The sequence below is a fragment of the Heloderma suspectum genome, chromosome 2 (genome assembly GCF_057233095.1).
Source record: "Heloderma suspectum isolate Gila_16-S chromosome 2, 16-S_ref, whole genome shotgun sequence".
Taxonomy (NCBI): Eukaryota; Metazoa; Chordata; class Lepidosauria; order Squamata; family Helodermatidae; genus Heloderma; species Heloderma suspectum.
In genome coordinates, this window is record NC_139459.1 from 361,038,493 (window position 1) to 361,058,541 (window position 20,049).

Sequence of the window (20,049 nt, forward strand, 5' to 3'; positions counted from 1 at the left end):
GCTGCCGTCCGCGCTGACTAGCGAATGGTGGCCGCCCTGTGGCCACTATTTGTTTCTTCTTCATAGCCGTAGTAGGCTACCTAAGTATTTACGTAGCCTATCACAGCAAGCCAAAAAAAAAAAAAGCATACCCAAATGGTGGCAGCTATGGAAGCTGTCATTTGCGTTCCCTATTTTTCACCATTTTATCCTATGTAAATATTTATGTAGGCAGTTACGGTGAAAAAAAGGAAACCGCAAATGGCGTAGTGGGCGCTATTTGTGTTCTTTCTTTTTTTCTCTGTTTTATCCTACGTAAATATTTACGTAGGCAATTAATTACGGCGAAAAAAGGGAACCGCAAATAGCGGAGTGGGTGCTATTTGCGTTCTTTTTTTTTCTAGCCATTTTTATCCTACGTAAACATTTACATCAGCAATTCATTATGGCAAAAAAAAGGGAACCGCAAATAGCGTAGTGGGCACTATTTGCGTTCTTCTTCTTTTCGCTGTTTTATGCTACATAAATATTTACATCAGCAATTAATTATGGCGAAAAAAAGGGAACGGCAAATAGCGCCCATTACAATATTTGCGTTCTTTTTTTTTCTCACCGTTTTATCCTACGTAAATATTTACATTGGCAATTAATTACGGCGAAAAAAAGGGAACCGCAAATAGCGTAGTGGGCGCTATTTGCGTTCTTTTTTTTTCTTCGCCATTTTATCCTATGTAATTATTTACGTTGGCAATTAATTACGGCGAAAAAAAGGGAACCGCAAATAGCGTAGTGGGCGCTATTTGCGTTCTTTTTTTTTCTTCGCCATTTTATCCTATGTAATTATTTACGTTGGCAATTAATTACGGCGAAAAAAAGGGAACCGCAAATAGCGTAGTGGGAGCAATTTGCATTCTTTTTTCCCCCGCCGTTTTATCCTACGTAAATATTTACATAGGATAAAATGGAGGGGAAAAAAAAGAACACAAATAGTGCTCACTATGCTATTTGCGGTTCCCTTTTTTTCGCCGTAGTTGCCTACGTAAATATTTACGTAGGATAAAACGGTGAAAAATAGGGAACGCAAATGGTGGCCGCCGTAGCCGCAGCCACTTACGTACACTTTTTTTTCTTTTGGCTTGCTGTGATAGGCTACATAAATACGTAGCCTATCATGGCAGCCTGTAAGGACGCAAATGGCGGCCGCTACAGCAGCTGCCATTTGCGTCCGCAGCAGCCTGTCTGCGGCCGGAAGTCTGGCTGCGGACGGCCCTGGCCAGCTGCTCCGCAGAGCCGCTGTGGAGCGGAGCCGGCCGGGCAGGATTCTGGGAGGGAGGACCGGATCGCCTCCCCCCCATTGAGGATTCCTGGGGGAGGGACGGAGCGCCTCCCCCCCACCGTGAATCAGTTCCATGAAAAGGTAAATGACTTTCATACATCCCTAGCATGAAGTCTACAGCGTTTCAGAAGTTTGTAGAGGAGAATGTGAAGTCATCCGTCCATGAGCTGAAGCTGAATCAAAAGTGGGTCATGCAACAAGGTGATGATCCTAAAATACAAGCAGATCTACTAAAGAATGGCTGCAGAAGAATAAATTCCATTTTTTGGAATGGCCTAGTCAAGCTCCGGACCAAAACCCCATCAAAATGTTGTGGCAGCACCCGAGGTGAGCTGTTCATGCAAAGTAGCCCGCAAATGTCACTGAGTTGAATGGGTCAGAATTCCTCAAAACTGATGTGAGAGCCTGACCAACAGTTACAGGAAACAGTTACTTGAAGTAGGGATGGACGAAATACTTACCTCCAGGTTCGGGGGGAGGGTCCGCGGGGGGGAGGCTATCCGTCCCTCCCCCCAGAATCCTACACGGCTGGCTCCACTCCACGGCAATTCTGTGGAGCCACTGGCCGGCTCTGCAGCGCCAGCGATACGCCACCATTGCCGTATCTCTGGCTGAGGGGGAATGTCTCTGGACATAAATGGCGTCCAGTACACCATTTGCGGCTGTAAAGGTCTTGGATTAAGGTAAATGCATCTGTAAATGGCTGCATTTAGCTTAAACTAAGACCTTGATGGCCGCAAATGGCGTAGTGGACGCCATTTGCGCCCCTGCTTTTTCATGCGATAGGCTACGTAAATATTTGCCTAGCCTATCGCGTGAAAAAGCAGGGACACAAACTTCCTTGTGCAGGGGCCCCTCTATGCCACCTGCCATTTTCAGAAGGACGGTTCACAAGTTACTGAGGGGAGCATGTGTCCTGTTCTCGCTTGGGCTCAACATGTAAAGTCTGCTCTTGCCCAAAATAACAGGGCACCTATTTATTGGCAACATAGCTGCAGAAGGGAAATCTATCCCTGTGAATTTCATCCCATCCTGCCAATAGGGATGGACGAAAGTCACTTACCTTTCCTCAAAGCTTTTTGCGGTGGGGGGGAGGCGCTTCACTGCTCCCCCCGCAAAGTTCAGGCCGGGGGGGAGGCTTCCCACCTCGCCCGGCCGAAATTCAGGCCAGGGGGGGAGGCTTCCCACCTCGCCCGGCCGAAATTCAGGCCGGGGAGGAGGCGCCTCGCCTCGCCCGGCCGTGAACTAAAAAGTTAAAAAAAAAAACGCCCCCGTGATAGGCTACGTGACGATTAATGTAGCCTATCACGGCTAGATCTGCAAAGTCAGCCGTGATAGGCTACATAAATCATCACGTAGCCTATCACAGGTGACTTTAAAAAAAAAAAGCGCATACGCAAATGGCGGCCCCCATAGGGAGCCGCCATTCGCGTTCCTTATTTGGTCGCTGTAGTCTACGTAAATCTTTACGTAGACTACGGTGAAAATAACGGCAACGCAAATAGCCCTATGGGGGCCGCCATTATCCGTACGCGCTTTTTTTTTTTTTTAAAGTCACCCGTGATAGGCTACGTGACGATTGACGTAGCCTATCATGGCTGACTTTGCAAATCTAGCCGTGATAGGCTACGTTAATCGTCACGTAGCCTATCATGGGGGCGTTTTTTTTTTCTTTTATTGGAATGGCGGCAGCGGCAGCCGGTCGAAAGACCGGCTGCCGCTCCTGCCCCGCACGAAGACCCGCTGAACCGCCGGCTGGACCCGCCGCCGGGAGGGACATTCGCCAAAGGTAAGTCCCGTCCCGGGGGGGGTGCGGGGGGTGGGGGGGTGGAGAATTTCTCCCCGAAACTTGTTCAGGGGCCGAACACGTTGGCGCTCGGCCCCCCAAAGTTTCGGGGAGAAATTCTCCAACAACCCTACCTGCCAAGAAGTAAAAATAATATTGGTAGTTTCTTTAAACTAGCCCCCGCCCCCCATGCAATGGGATGTAACACGAACGGAGCTCTGTCCACGTTTCTGAAATCTGGCATGCACATTTCATGCACTCCTCTCCTAAGAGCCTACAGAGCCTGCGCTTTTCATCCGAAGCTCAGAAATGGTGTGTGGGGGTGTGTGTGTAGCCATCGTTTCATTGCCCAGGCTAGTTTATCGAGGCATGAAGGCCCAGGTTTCCAAATCTCAATTTGGGTTAGTACCGAATTCAGAGCAGATATCCTCTGAATCAAGCCGTTTTTTGAAGTGCTACAACATGATCCAAGTGAAACCTTACAGTCAGTGCAGACCTTTAACATTTAGGTTAATCTACCAGCTTTACATCCACAAATGGCGCCCACTATGCCATTTGCGTCCCTGTTTTTTGACGTGATAGGCTACGCAAATATTTGCATAGGCTATTGTGTGAATGGGGACGCAAATGGTGTCCAGTACTCCATTTGCGTCCGGAGACTGACTTACAGTGATATGGCATGGCAGTGGCTGCCGCCTGTATCGACATTCGCCAGGGATGCAGAGCAGGCGGCCGGCTCCGCAGGATCGAGGCAGCGATGGATCCGACCCGGATGGATTCTGTGGGGAGGTGGAGGTGAGTGCTCCGTTCCACCATGGGCCCCAGTGGGGTCTGTGGCGGAATTCTCCCCCATCCCCAGTGTTCCATAGACCTCAGTGAAACTGTGCCTCCTAGTGGCTATTGTAATAGCGCACCAATGAATGTACACAGTAGGGACAATCCAGGATATTTAAATGTTTGAATAGCGCATTATCTTTGGATCTTTCTAACATGGGAGAAGCAGGAAATGCCACTGGATGTGCCCTGGATGTGCCAGCATCATGAAAATGACCCGCATACCCACCACAAGTGCATGATAAAAGCCTCGTGCGATGGTGCCCTGAGAAGTTTCTCTTTAGGGGAAGTTACAACGAGATTCCGGAAGAAAGGGAGAGTTCCTTTGGCTGACGTCTGTAGACTGTTTTAAAGTTGTGTTGTTTTAAGCTGTGTTGTTCTTTGGTTGGGTTTTTATTTTATTTTTTATTTTATTTTTGGTAAAATGTTTTTAGTTCAAAGTTGTTTTTAGTTATATGTTGTTTATATGTAGTGTCCACAGGTTTTTTTGTAAATGGCTTTCAAACGTCATATATTTTATTTTAATGTTTTAACTTTTGTAAACCGCCCAGAGAGCTTCGGCTAGGGGGTGGTGTAGAAATGGAATAATAAACTAATTAATTAATTAATAATACAATTTCCTAAAAATTAGAGGCTGAAATGATGGCAGAAACTTGGGAAGCTGTTTGAGAAAAACAAGTCCCGTAATATTTCCACAGATAAAATTTGAGTCCCGTAATATTTCCACAGATAAAATTCCCTCAACTAGGCAGAACTGAACTTTGCTCCCTCAAGACCGATAACGAAGCTCCCAGACAGCCAACCAGACCTGCCCATCACTGACTATGCTGACAGGCGGAGGCTCTGCAGGGTCTCAGAGAGAGGTCCTGCCCAGCTCTCCCTGGAGATCCGGGGGATCTAACAGGGGCCTTTTGCATGCAAAGCAGGGGCTTTATCACAGAGCTATGCTCCTTCCCCCACAATCAATTGAAGATTCCAGATCTCATGGTTCTGGATGTAACATCACGTTTCCTACTGTCAACACTGTGGGGAGTGGGGGGGAAACCATGGGGCCTGGCTTCATACCGTAGGGGGCTTGGTTTAGGAGAAAAGTGTTGACCCCAAACTCGCGTGTGGTGCCCCGAGCCCACCATGATCCATGTTCTCTGACAGGAAGTGGAGGAAAAGCTAATCGATCTATCATCTATCTATCTATCTATCTATCTATCTATCTATCTATCTATCTATCTATCTATCTAGAACTAGGATGTATTTAACAAGCAGGAAAATGAATACACCATTTCAAGGCTTTAAACAATAGCACTGAGGGGATAGAGTATGATTCTTGTATGGTGCGCAAAGGTCAGGTTATTTCTTAAGAACTGTCTCTAGGTCTCCAGTCGAGGACCCAGAGGTAGCTGAACCATCTCCGGGGAAGGACAGGATGCTACTTCGGCTGGTGCTGCCCTTCCCAGTCATTTCTTAGCCCCATGAGGACCTCTCTTCTCCCTCTCTCCCTGTCCCCCATTTCCTCAGGGACCTTCTTCACAATCTCATTCTCCTTTTATTCCTAAAACAAAACTCACCTGGCTGAAAAAATGGTTGAACGCGGGGGATTCCAGTCGGGGGCAGCACTGCAGAGTGAAAAAGGGGCTGCCTGAAAATAGCAGCATGGGAAGCTGCCTGACACCAAGTCGGGCCCTTGGCCCACCCCACTCAGTGTCGTCCACTCCAGCCTTCCCAACCTGGTGCCCTCCAGGTGATTTGGACTTCAGCCCCAATCAGCCCCACTCAACATGGCCAAGGGTCAAGAATGCTGCGAGCTGATATCCAAACCATCTGGAATGGCCCAGATTGGGGAAGAATGGAATACATGCAGCTATCTCCACTGACTGGCAGTGGCTTTCCAGTCCCAATCCTACCTGGAGATGCTGTGGATCACACCTGGGGCCGTCTACATGAACAGTGCCTGATCCCCCACTGACCATGGTCCCCCAGAATCCGTGCCCTTCCATGGGGGCTGGGGTGGTGTCTGATCACTTGGTGCCTGGTCCTTTCCAGCTAAGATCTAATTCCCCTGCTGAGGCCTGTAAAATCAGCTCTCATTCCGTTTCTGTTTGTCTCTGACCTAGGAGGGCAGCTTTCCCTGTGCCACTGTGGATTTGGCTACTGCTGTTGCTGCTTTGGCCCCTGCCTGAGGCCACCCGAGGTTGCTGAGGGCCAAGTGCCTCTTGAACAAGAATTATGACCTGAATGAAGATTATTACAGGCCATGTTTTAAAGTGCATACATTTGGGAGCCAAGCCATTTAGGACGTTGAAATTATGTACTGGCATCGAGAACTACACTGGGAGCAAATCACCCTGGCCATGCCTTGTTTTCTTAAGCCTAGAAATTACACCCAGAGTGAGGGACCCAGAGCCATCCCAAGACCATTTCCTGCCCGAGAGAGAACAGCGAATGGCACACGCAGACTTACACGCCTAACACGCACGCACCCCCCCAACACACTCAATACGCACCTGTAGCAGAACATCCCACAAAATCGTCTCTCTCAGTGTAAAACTACAAGAATCAGAACACATTGGGAAGTGGCGATGTGTTGTCCTTTCCTGACACCCCAAAGTAGTGGCTGTCTCACTCTCCCAGGTGGTAGGACGGATCCCGGTGGGACAGGACCTTTTCAGTGGTGGCACCATGATGGTTGTAAACATTCCCTCAAGTGTTTGGTTGGTTCCTACTCTATTTGAAAAGGATTGTGGGAATATTATTAATAATAATAATACTTCAAGTCTTCTAAGTGCCCCACAAGCATTAGAGAGCCAGTGTGGGGTGGTAGTCAGAGTTTTGGAATGGGACCTGGGAGATCCCGGTTCTAATCCTTGCTTGGCCAGGAACCTCATTGGGTAACTTTAGGCCAGTCACTGACTCTCAGCCTAAACTACCTCACAGGGTTCTTGAGGTAAACAAAATAGAGGGGAAGAGGACAATGTGAGCCGCCTTGTGTTCCTAGCAAGAGAAAAAAAAAGGCAGGATATAAATGTAGTAGTACTACTACTACTAGTAGTAGTAACAACAACAACAACAACAACAACAACAACAACAATTTCTCATGGTAATTTTAACACAACCCTGTAAGGTCAGCATTATTACCGCCCATATTGCAGATAAGGGACTGAGGCTGAGGGGTGGGGGTGGGGGGACTTCCCTAAGGCCACCAAGTGAGTTCATGGCAGTGGCGAGATTTGAACCAGGGACTTCCTGATTTGTAGCTACACGTGCCTTTGATATGATAGGGTTCCTTCCTCTCTGGGATATGAATGGAGTTGTCTGATTCTGCTGGGATTTGTGCACATTACAGATGTGGCCTGCAATCACCTTTCAGTTCGTCATTCTTGATCAAGAGGCACTTGGTCCTCAGCATCCCCTGGGTGGCCTCGGGCAGGGGCCAGAACAGCACCGGCTGCCAGATCAGAGGCACAGAGAGAATTTCCCTCCTACATCAGAGACAAGCGGAAGCTGAAAAAGACCCGACTGCACAGGCCCAGCAGGGGAATTAGATCTTAGCCAGAAAGGAACAAACACCGAGTGACCAGACACCACCCAGGCTGACATGGAAGGGCTCAGAGCATACTTACATTAAGCACATTTTGTCCGGGATTTCTTTGTTATTGACTCACTAGGTGGAAATCCATGGGGGACTCCTCAAGAATTACTGTCATTTTGATAATTCCAGGGTAGTGCAACAATCACAGCCCCAAAACGCTGGGCTCCATTCGCACTGTTGAGCGGGGGGGAAACGACAGTTGGTGTCAATCTTTGCTTCGCTGTGGGCCAGTTGGTTGTTGTTGTTTATTCAGTCAGTCGCTTCCGACTCTTCGTAACTTCATGGACCAGCGCACGCCAGAGCTTCCTGTTGGCCGTCACCACCCCCAGCTCCCCCAAGGTTGAGTCCGTCACCTCCAGAATATCATCCATCCATCTTGCCCTTGGTCGGCCCCTCTGCCTTTTGCCTTCCACTTTCCCTAGCATCAGCATCTTCTCCAGGGTATCCTGTCTTCTCATGATGTGGCCGAAGTACTTCAGTTTTGCCTTAATATCCTTCCTGCAAGTGAGCAGTCTGGCTTGATTTCCTGGAGTATGGACTGGTTTGATCTTCTTGCAGTCCAAGGCACTCTCAGAATTTTCCTCCAGCACCACAGTTCAAAAGCATCTATCTTCCTTCGCTCAGCCTTCCTTATGGTCCAGCTCTCACAGCCATAGGTTACTATGGAGAATACCATTGCTTTAACTATACGGACCTTTGTTGTCAGTGTGATGTCTCTGCTCTTCACTATTTTATCAAGATTTGTCATTGCTGTCCTCCCAAGAAGTAAATGTCTTCTGATTTCCTGGCTGCAGTCAGAGTCTGCAGTAATCTTTTTGCCTAGAAAGACAAAGTCTGTCACGGCCTCCACGTTTTCTCCCTCCATTTGCCAGTGATCAATCAAGCTGGTTGCCATAATCTTGGTTTTTTTGAGGTTGAACTGCAACCCAGGTTTTGCACTTTCTTCTTTCACCTTTGTCATGAGGTTCCTCAGCTCCTCCTTGCTTTCAGCCATCAAAGTGGTATCATCTGCATATTGGAGATTGTTAATGTTTCTTCCAGCGATTTTAACTCCAGCCTGGTAGCCTGGTATTTAGAGGGAAAGGCAGGCGGAATGGGTGGAATGGGGCATTGGTCCGGGAAGTCTCCTCAGAAGTAACTCCCATTGTGGTCAATGAGGCTTGTTCCCGAGATTGCCATTAAGGGGATCCTGGAAGGGGGAGCCTCTCCTATTGGCTGAGCAGTCTGCCAACCAATACGAGCCACTAAGAGACTGCCAACCTGCCAGGCTGATGTCGTTCACTGCCAGTCCCCCCAGCCCACCCGGAAGTATGTTTCTGTCAGCCACTTATAACGATGAAGTGCAGTCCTTTGTGGGCCCTGCATGGAGCCCTGCCGATTCCATGAAAACTCTGGTATTCCTTCATTTGCTTCACCCTTCCATTGTTGTGGAAACATGGCCCATGTGGGGATTACAAGTAAGAATGTACGAAAGTCACTTACCTTTTCGCGGAATTGATTCGCGGTGGGGGTAAGGCGCTCCTTGCCTCCCCCTGGAATCCTCCCTGGGGGGGGAGGCGATCCATAGGCTATTTATGTAGGCTAAAACAGCAACTCAAAAAGGGACGCAAATAGCGCCCGCTACACTATTTGCGTTCCCCTTTATTTTCGCAGTCATAGTCTACATAAATATTTATAAAATAAGGAACGCAAATGGCACTGTAGCCGCTGCCACTTGCGCACGGTTTTTTTTTTTACCAAGAGCCCTCCGTGGACGGAAATTTGGCTGGGGACGGCTCTGGCCTGGGCCTGGCTGGCTGCTCCATGGAGCTGCTGCGGAGCACAGCCGGCCGTGGAGTATTCCGGGGGGAAAGAACGGATTGCCTCCCCCCCCGTCAAGGATTCCGGGGGGAGGGATGGAACACCTCCCCCCCATCAACATAATCCATGGAAAGGTAAGTGACTTTCGTACATCCCTAAAACCAGACTTGGAACAACCAATTGGTTCAAAAATGGGAAAGGAGTATGACAAGGATGTATACTGTTGCCCTGCTTATTCAACTTATATGCAGAGTACATCATGAGAAACGCCGGGTTGGATGAATCACAGGTCGGAATTACGATTGCCGGGAGAATTATCAACAACCTCAGATACGCAGACGATACCACCTTAGTGGCAGAAAGCAAAGAGGATCTCAAGAGCCTCTTGTTGAGGGTGAAAGTGGAGAGTGCAAAAGCTGGTTTGAAACTCAACATTAAAAAAAACTAGGGGTGCACGAAAGTCCCTTACCTGTCCTCGAAGCTTTTCGCAGTGGGGGGGAGGCGCTTCGCTGCTCCCCCCACGAAGTTCAGGCCGGGGGGGGAGGCTTCCTGCTTCGCCCGGCCGAAATTCAGGCCGGGGGGGAGGCTTCCCGCCTCGCCCGGCCGAAATTCAGGCCGGGGAGGAGGCGCCTCGCCTTGCCCGGCCGTGAACTAAAAAGTAAAAGAAAAACAAAAAACACCCCCGTGATAGGCTACGTGATGGTTAACGTAGCCTATCACGGCTAGATCTGCAAAGTCAGCCGTGATAGGCTATGTAAATCGTCACGTAGCCTATCACGGGTGACTTAAAAAAAAAAAGCGCGTACGCGAATGGCGGCCCCCATAGGGAGCCACCATTCGCGTTCCTTATTTAGTTGCTGTAGTCTACGTAAACATTTACGTAGACTACAGCGACCAAATAAGGAACGGGAATGGCGGCTCCCTATGGGGGCGGCCATTATCCATACGCGCTTTTTTTTTTTTTAAAGTCACCCGTGATAGGCTACGTGACGATTTACATAGCCTATCACAGCTGACTTTGCAGATCTAGCCGTGATAGGCTATGTTAATCCTCACGTAGCCTATCACGGGGGCATTTTTTTTTCTTTTATTGGAATGGCGGCGGCTGCAGCCGGTCAAAAGACCGGCTGCCGCTCCCGCCCCGGACGAAGCCCCGCCGAACTGCCGGCCGGACCCGCCGCTGGGAGGGACATTCGCCAAAGGTAAGTCCCGTCCCGGGGGGGGGGTGCGGGGGCGGGGGGGTGCGGAGAATTTCTCCCCGAAATTTGTTCGGGGGGCCAAACACGTTGGCGCTCGGCCCCCCGAAGTTTCGGGGAGAAATTCTCCGCCAATCCTAAAAAAACTAAGATTCATGGCATCTGGCCCCATCACTTCCTGGCATATAGAAGGGGAAGAAATGGAAGCAGTGACAGATTTTACTTTCTTGGGCTCCAAGATCACCGCAGACGGTGACTGTAGCCATGAAATTCAAAGACGCTTGCTCCTGGGGAGGAAAGCTATGGCAAACCTAGACAGCATAGTAAGAAGCAGAGACATCACCTTGCCGACAAAGGTCTGTCTAATAATCGAAGCTATGGTTTTCCCAGTAGTAACGTATGGCTGTGAGAGCTGGACTATAAGGAAGGCTGAGCACCGAATAATTGTTGCCTTCGAATTGTGGTGCTGGAGAAGACTCTTACGAGTCCCCTGGACTGCAAGGAGGTCAAATCAGTCAATCCTAAAGGAAATCAACCCTGACTGCTCATTGATGGAGGCAGTGGAACTAGGGAACCATTTCCAGGTGCTTGAGGATGAGACTGGAGGACAGCCTGCAGAGGAAGAATTACAGGGGAACCTGCATGAGAGTGAGCAAGAGGCTGAAAGTCAGTCAAGCAGAGGTGATGAAACCCAGGCTTGCAACAAGAAGAAGAGAAGGGTAGTAATAATGGGAGACTCCTTGTGGCATGAGATCAAAACCCAAGTATGTCGCAAAGACCCATGGACTCGCCAGGTACGGTGTCTCCCAGGAGGATGGATTAGAGATGTGACTGAAGGGTTGCCTGCACTCATAAAGCCCACTGACAGGTATCCCTTTCTTCTCATACATGTGGGAACAAATGATCCCACCAAGCGGAGCTACGAAGAAATCACGTCAGACTTTGAAGCTTTGGGAAGGAAACTCAAGAACTTTGGGGCCCAGATAGTTTTCTCATCCAACCTTCCTGTAGTTAGAAGGGGAATAGAAAGGGACAGAAAAATACGCCGGGTGAATGACTGGCTACGAAGGTGGTGTCGTCATGAGTGATTCGGATTCTGGGACCACGGGCTATACTTCCTGGAAGATGGGCTGTTCGCAAGGGATGGGTTGCACCTCACAAAGGCTGGGAAGAATGTGTTTGGTCACAGCATGAAGAACTTCATCAGGAGGGCTGTAAACTGAATCCTACGGGGAAGGGAGATATAAAGCTGGGGGTAACAGTGGACATAGGCTCATGCAATGCAACAGAGGGAACAGCTCCAATAGCACCCAATAATAGTCTTCACAAACATGTAAGAAGAAAGCCAGACTATAAAGCACATGGTCTTCCATGTCTATACACTATTGCCCACAGTATGGGAAACAAACAGAAAGAACTTGAACTCTTAATACAGGAGGGAAATTATGACTTGAGAGGTGTAATGTGTAACTGAAACTCACAAGTCAGCGTGGACAGCAGCAGGTAAGTGCTCCATTTTGCGCACTTTCCATGGTTTGGGGGGGTGGGGTCTTCGTTTCACCACGGATTTCAGGGCGCCGAATGCACTGGCATTCGGCCTCATCAAGATCCATGGCAGAATTCTCTGACATCCCTAACTTAGTGGATAAAATAGCAGTTACAGGAACTCTGGGGGAAAGCGACCAAGTCATACTTGAGTTCTTGGTTCTAAAGGAAGCAAAAGCTGAGTGTAGCCAAAAACGTACCCTGGATGATAGGAAAGCTGATTTTAATAAACTCAGAACAATGATAAGTGAGGTCCCATGGCAAGTGGCTCTAATAAGAAAAGGAGTCCAAGATGGGTAGGAGTTTTTAAAAAAGGAAATTCTAAAGACACAATTACGAACAATTTTAACAAGAAAAAAAGGTGGAAGACAACAGAAGAAACCAATGTGGCTTCACAACAAGCTTCACAACAAGCTTCCACATACAGGAAGTGGATGGAAGGCCAAGCAACAAAGCAAGAGTACAGGCCGGTAGCACAGAATTGCAGCGATGGCGTCAGGAAGGCTAACGGTGAGAACGAGCTGAGGTTAGCGAGGGATGCTAAAAGCAAGAAAAAGACTTTCTTCACCTACGTACACAGTAGGGATGTATGAAAAGTACTTACCTTTCCAATCCGGAGCGTCCGCGGTGGGGAGGAGGCAGATTCGGCGGCGGTGGTTGCAGCGGCAGCAGCTGGTTTCCTGGCCGGCCGCAGCCAGGCTGCTGCCACTGCCATTTCCATCCTTGCTGCAGCTGTGATAGGCTACGTAAGAATTTACGTAGCCTATCACGGCTAACCCCCTCCCCAAAAAACCCCAGCGTACACAAATGGCAGCGGCTACGGCGGCCGCCATTTGCGTTCCCTATTTTTGGCCGATTTATCTTACGTAAATATTTACGTAAGATAAAACGGCGAAAAAAAGGGGAATGCAAATAGCGTAGTGGGCGCTATTTGCATTCCTTTATTCTTTGCCGTTTTAGCCTACATAAATATTTATGTAAGCTAGAATGGAGAAAAATAAAGGAATGCAAATAGCACCCACTACGCTATTTGCGTTCCCCTTTTTTTTGCCGTTTTATCTTACATAAATATTTATGTAAGATAAATGGGCGAAAAATAGGGAACGCAAATGGCGGCTGCTGTAGCTGCTGCCATCTGTGTATGCTGGGTTTTTTGGGGGGGGTTTAGCTGTGATAGGCTATGTAAATTCTTACGTAGTTTATCACGGCTGCCTGGCTAGATGCAAATGGCGGCCGCTATGGCGGTCGCCATTTGCATCCACAGCAGCCCGTCCGAGGCCGGAAATCTGGCTGCGGATGGGCCGGAGCCAGCCATAGAGGATTCCAAGGGGGAAGACCGGATCGCCTCCCCCCGCATCGAGGATTCCGGGGGGAGGGATGGAGCTCCTCCCGCCCCACCGCAAAAGATTCCGCAAAAAGGTAAGTCAGTTTCGTACATCCCTAGTGATGATTCAAAGCCAACATAGATTTATCAAGAACAAATCGTGCCAGATTAATCTGATTTTTTTTTATTAAGTAATGTTCCTTGTGGTGGACTGTGGGAATGTTGTGGACATAATACACCTCAACTGCAGCAAAGCTTTCGACAAAGTGCCCCTTGATATCCTGATGAGCAAACTAGCACAAAGTCGGTTAGATGAAACAACGATCAGGTGGCTCCACAGTTGGCTACAGAATCGGACTAAAGAGTGCTTATCAATGGGACCTTCTCCAACTGGGGAGAGGTAAGAAGCGGGGTACTGCAGGGCTCAGTCCTGGGCCCAGTGCTCTTCAACATTTGTATTAATGACTTGGATGAGGAGGTGCAGGGAATACTGATCACATTTGCAGTTGACTAGGGATGTACAAAACACTTACCTGCATCCACGGTGGGGGGGGGGCATTCTGTCCCTCCCCCTGAAATCCTCCCTGGCTGGCTCCGCTCCACGGTGACTCCGCAGAGCCACAGGCCGGGCCCCCCTGCAGCTGGACATCCTGCCGCTGCTGGGCTGCGCAGGGACAAAAATGGCGGCCTCCGTAGCTGCCGCCATTTGCGTCCCTGTCTTTTGCCGTGATAGGCTATGTATATATTTACGTAGCCTATCACGGCCTCCGCAAGGATGTAAATGGTGTCCCTGCATTAGCCGTAATAGGTTACGTAAATACTTACATAGCCTATCACGGCCATTCGTGGGAAGGCGAATGGCGGCCGCAGACGCAGACGCCATTCGCAGAGCACCGGACGGCCGCAAACAGGTAGGCTCCGTTCCGGGCCCATTTCGGGGGGTGGCAGGGGGAGTTGCTTCATTCTGCCACGGATTCTGGGGGGCCTAATTAACTGGAATTCAGCCTGCCTGGAATCCGTGGTGGAATTCTCCAACACCCCTAGAGATGACACAAAATTGGGAGGGATAGCAAACACCCTGGAAGACAGAAACAGAATTGAAAGTGATCTTGATAGGCTGGAGTGCTGGGCAGAAATCAACAGAATGCCATTTAATAGGGATAAATGCCAAGTTCTGCACCTAGGAAAAAGAAACCAAATGCACAGTTACAAGATGGGCGATACTTGGCTGAACAATACTACAAGCTACAAGGACCTTGGAATGGTTGTCTATCACAAGCTGAATATGAGCCAACAATGGTCTCAATGGTCTTATAGAATCATAGAATCATAGAATAGTCGGGTCGGAAGGGGTCTACAGGACCATCGAGTCCAACCCCCTGCTCAGTGCAGGCATACAAATCAGAGCATCCCTGACAAATGGCTTCCAGCCTTGTCTTGAATGCCTCCAGTGTGGGAGAGCCCACCACCTCCCTAGGTAATTGGTTCCATTGTCGTCTTGCTCTAACAGTCAGGAAGTTTTTCCTGATGTTCAGCCAGAATCTGGCTTCCTGTCACTTGAGCCCATTATTCCGTGTCCTGTATTCTGGGAGGATGGAGAATAGATGCTGGCCTTCCTCTCTGTGACAACCTTTCAAGTACTTGAAGAGCGCTATTCTATCTCCCCTCAGTCTTCTCTTCTCAAGGCTAAACATGCCCAGTTCTTTCAATCTCTCTTCATAGGGCTTAGTTTCCAGTCCCCTGATCATCTTTGCTGCCCTCCTCTGAACCCTCTCCAGTTTGTCTGCATCCTTCTTAAAATGTGGTGCCCAGAACTGGACACAGTACTCCAGATGAGGTCTAACCAGAGCTGAGTAGAGGGGAATGAGTACTTCCTGGGATTTGGAAGCTACACTTCTATAAATGCAGCCCAAAATGGCATTGGCCTTTTTTGCAGCCACATCAGATGGTTGGCTCACATTCAGCTTGTGATTGACAACAATGCCAAGATCCTTCTCACTTGTAGTGTTCTTGAGCCACGTATCCATCTTGTAAGTGTGCATTTGGTTTCTTTTTCCTAGGTGCAGAACTTGGCATTTGTCCCTATTAAATGTCATTCTGTTGTTTTCTGCCCAGTAGGGATGTACGAATCACTTACCTGTTCCGGTCGAGGCATCCGCTGGGGGGGGAAGGCACTCCGTCCCTCCCCCCAGGAATCCTCGATGGCTGGCTCCGCTCTGCGGGGATTTCGCTGAGCCGCTGGCCGGCTCCGCCAGCAGCCGGACATCCGGGCACTGGCTAGTAGGGACACAAATGCCAGCTGTCGTAGCCGCTGCCATTTGCTTCCCTGTATTCAGCCATGATAGGCTACGTAAAGACTTATGTAGCCTATCATGGCTGGGTCAAAACAACAACAACTGAAATTGAGGTATATTATGTCCACAGCATTCCCACAGTCCACAAGGGAGGTTACCTGATCAAAAAAAAAAGAAAAAAGAGATCAGATTCATCTGGTAGGATTTGTTCTTGACAAATCCATGTTGGCTTTGAGTAATCACTGCATTGTTTTCTTTCTTTCTTTTGAATCTATTTTTATTTTATTTTTATAAATGAAATAAACAATACCAACAACATAATCGGAATCTTCAGTTTCCAACAATACAATATTCTGGGGAGGGGGGGAGAGCAAAAGAAGAAGGGGAAAAAAGAAGAAGAAGAAGAAAAGGATTATATCTTAAAGCAAACCAAATATCCAAATATAAACCCACTTGCAGATTATACCTATACAGCACTCTTCCAAACATTGCAGGTATTATTAAATCTTCAATCCTCTGCACCACCAATGATGAACCTTATCTTTCAGTGTCATAACTTCCGTCTTATAGCAAGGGAACGGGATCAAACAATCCATTTCCATTGGCCGTATATTACCATTCAATTAACATGGTAGTTGAACAAGTTTTGAACAACTTTCACCCAGACTTGAATCTGCCATTTTGGGCAAGATCATTGAGTGGGTGGTGGTGTTTTAGTTGAAGGCACACTTGGAAGAAGCTGATTATCCAAACCCATCTCAATTGGGCTTCAGGCCTGGGCATGGGACAGAAACAGCCTTGGTCGCTTTGGTGGATGATATGAGGAGGGCTTTGGATAGGGATGAATGCTCCTTCCTTGTTCTCCTCGACCTCTCAGCGGCTTTTGATACCATTGATCACGGTATCCTCCTGGACCGCTTGGAGGGGTTGGGCATTGGAGACACCGTATTATGGTGGTTCCAGTCCTTCCTCTCTGGCAGGTACCAGAGGGTAGCACTGGGAGAGGAGGTGTCGGATCTGTGGCCACTCACGTGTGGGGTGCCACAGGGTTCCATCCTCTCCCCGATGCTATTTAACATCTATGTGAAGCCGCTGAGGGCTATCATCAGGAGTTCTGGGGTGCAGTGTCATCAATATGCGGATGACACACAGCTCTACCTCTTGTTCAAATCTTGACCAGGGTTGGCCGTAGAATCCCTGTCCAAATGTCTGGAGATGGTGAGTGGCTGGATGGGGAGGAATAAGCTGAAGCTGAACCCTGACAAGACCGAGGTACTTTTGGTGGGAGACAAGAGGAGGTTGGGGGATGCTGACCCGGTGTTGAAGGGGTATGGCTACCATTGAAAGACCAGGTCCGCAGCCTGGGGTTCATTTCAGATTCCCAGCTGTCCATGGAGGCTCAGGGGTCAGCCGTGAGCTGGACAGCATTGTATCAACTCCTTCTGATATGGCAGCTGCGCCACTACCTTCCCGACCATCTGCTCCCATCGTAGTACTTGCCCTGGTCGCCTCTCATCTGGTGCAGAATGCAGCGGCTCGCTTGAGTGAAGGCAGCCGCCAGCATGGTCACATCACTCTGGTGCTGAAGGAGTTGCACTGGTTACCAGTTGTTTTCTGGGCCAAATTCAAGGTGTTGGTTTTGACCTTATAACTCTATACAGTTCCAGCTAGGGATATCAGAGAATTCTGCCATGGATCTCAGGGAGGGCGAATGCCAGCGCATTCGGCCCCCCGAAATCGGTGGCGGAACGATCTGCCCCCCCCCCGGGACGGGACTTACCTTGGGCGGATCTTCCTGGCGGCTGCGGCAGCAGTGGTTCGGCGGTTCGGCGGTTCAGCGGCGGCGGCTGTGGCGGCCGATCTTCTGACCAGCTGCCGCCATTTCCAGTTAAAAAAACAAAAACAAAAAAAGTGATAGGCTACGTAAAGATTTACGTAGCCTATCACAGCTAGATTTTTAAAAAACACCGTAATAGGATACGTAAATGTTTTTATTGGAGAATTTTATTGTTTTATTGTATGTTCTACATCGCCCAGAGTGGCTGAGTGACCAGCCAGATGGGCGATTAATAAATTAATTAAATAAATAATAATAATAAATAAATGTTTACATAGCCTATCATGGCTGATTTTTTTTAAAAAAACAAACAAACGCGTGTACGCAAATGGCGGCGCCCATGGGCGACGCTATTTGCTTATGCGTGTTTTTTTCTTGCGTATTTGCGTATGCGCGTTTTTTTTTAAGTAGACTAAGACGGCAAAAGTAAGGGAAAGGCAAATAGCGTAAATTTTCACCGTCTTAGTCTACGTAAATGTTTACATAGACTAAGACGTGCCAAAATAAGGAACGCAAATGGCGGCACCCATGGGTGCGCTATTTGCATATGCACATTTTTTTTCTTTTAAATCAGCCATGATAGGCTACGTAAACATTTACTTAGCCTATCACGGCTGACTACAGGGATGCAAACGGCGGTGGCAGCTACGGCCGCTGCCATTTGCATCCCTGCTAGCCAATGGCCAGATGTCCGGCCGCTGGCGGAGCCGGCCAGGGGCTTCGCAGAATCCCTGCGGAGTGGAGCTGGCCAGCCAGGATTCCAGGGGGGAGGAACAGAGCGCCTCCCCCCCCGGCCAGAATTTCGAGGGGAGGGATGGAGCGCCTCCCCCTCACCACGAATGTCACCCTTTGAAAAGGTAAGTGACTTTCGTACATCCCTAGTTCCAGCCCAGCCTATCTCAAGGAGCGCCTCCAGCAACACCAGACAGGCCACTCAACAAGATCAGCCTTGGATAGGGATGTCAGAGAATTCCGTGACAGCTCTCGGTGAGGCTGAATGCCAGTGCATTCGGCCCCCTGAAATCTGTTGCGGAATGAAGCCCCTGCCCCCCCAACCCACGAAAGGCATGCGGGATGAAGTCCCCGCCTCCCCCACCTCACAAAAGGCGTGCAAAACGGAGCACTTACCTGCTCCTGTCCACGCTGCTTTGCGAATGGTGGCCATCCTGCGGCTGCCATTTGCTTCCTCCTCTTCAAGCAGTGAATTTACGTAGCCTATCACGGCGGGGGGTGGTGGAAACCCCAGCATATGCAAATGGCAGTGGCTACTGCCATTTGTGTATGCTGGGTTCCCCCCCCCCCCGCCGTGATTGGCTACGTAAATACTTACATAGCGGATCACGGCAGGAGGAAAAAAAACCCAGCATACACAAACAGCGGTAGCCGCCGCCATTTGTGTACGCTGGGGTTTTTCCCCCTGCTTTGATAGGCTACATAAATATTTATTTAGCCTATCATGGCTCAATACAGGGATGCAAATGGTGGCGGCTACGACAGCCGCCATTTGCGTCCCTGCAGGGCTGCCCAGCGGCCGGATGTCTGGCTGCGGGTGGCCGGAGCTGGCCGGTGGCTCCGCCGCTTGGCCACGGAGCGAAGCTGGCCAGGCAGGATTCTGGGGGGAGGGACGGAGCACCTCCCCCCCAACGAGGATTCTGGGGGGAAGGACGGTGCGCCTCCCCCCCACCACGAAGCAGATCCGCAAAACAGGAAGTGACTTTCGTACATCCCTACTATGAAATGGACCAGCCAGAGTGAGAATGCTTTCCAGAATGTCAGAGACTTGTTGAGTTCAAATTTTGTGCTTGTACATTATGATGGAAAGAAGCCACTAATCCATACTACTGATGCTTCTTCTTACAGGGTTGGTGCTGGGCCAAGCCACAAATTTCCAGATGCTACAGAAGCACCAATTGCTTATTTTCAATGACTATGTCATCCACTGAAAGAAACGTTGCAAAAAAAAATTGACACAGAAGCCCTGGCTGTTACTGCAGGAGTCAAAACGTTTCACAACTGTCTCTATGGCCGTGCTTTTGAAATACGCACAGACCATGAGCCTCTTCTAGGAATCTTCTCTCCTGGTAAGCCTACTCCCTGCATACTATCAGCTCGCTTGCAACACTGGACCATTCTGCTCCATACTTATGATTATACACTTGTCTGCAAACCAGGAAAGGCAAGAACTAATGCCGACAGATTGAGTCGGGTGCCACTTCAAATTCCAGATTTTGTTGTACCTCCTCCACTGGAAGTCTTGATGCTCCAAGCCCTTCCTGACCCACCTCTTCAGGCAGTTCACATTGCTAGGCTGACTGCTCGAGATCCTGTACTGGCTTCTGTTTTAAATTCGGTATGGAGGGTATGGCCAGATGAGGAACTGCCAGAGGAATTTAAGCCCTTCATATGCCATCAGCATGCGATGTCTGCCCATAAAGGTTGTCTGCTATGGGGAAACTGTGTTGTTACTGCAGATAAAGGTCATCAAACCATCTTGACATTCCTGCATGCAGCTCATCCAGGGATCATTTGTAT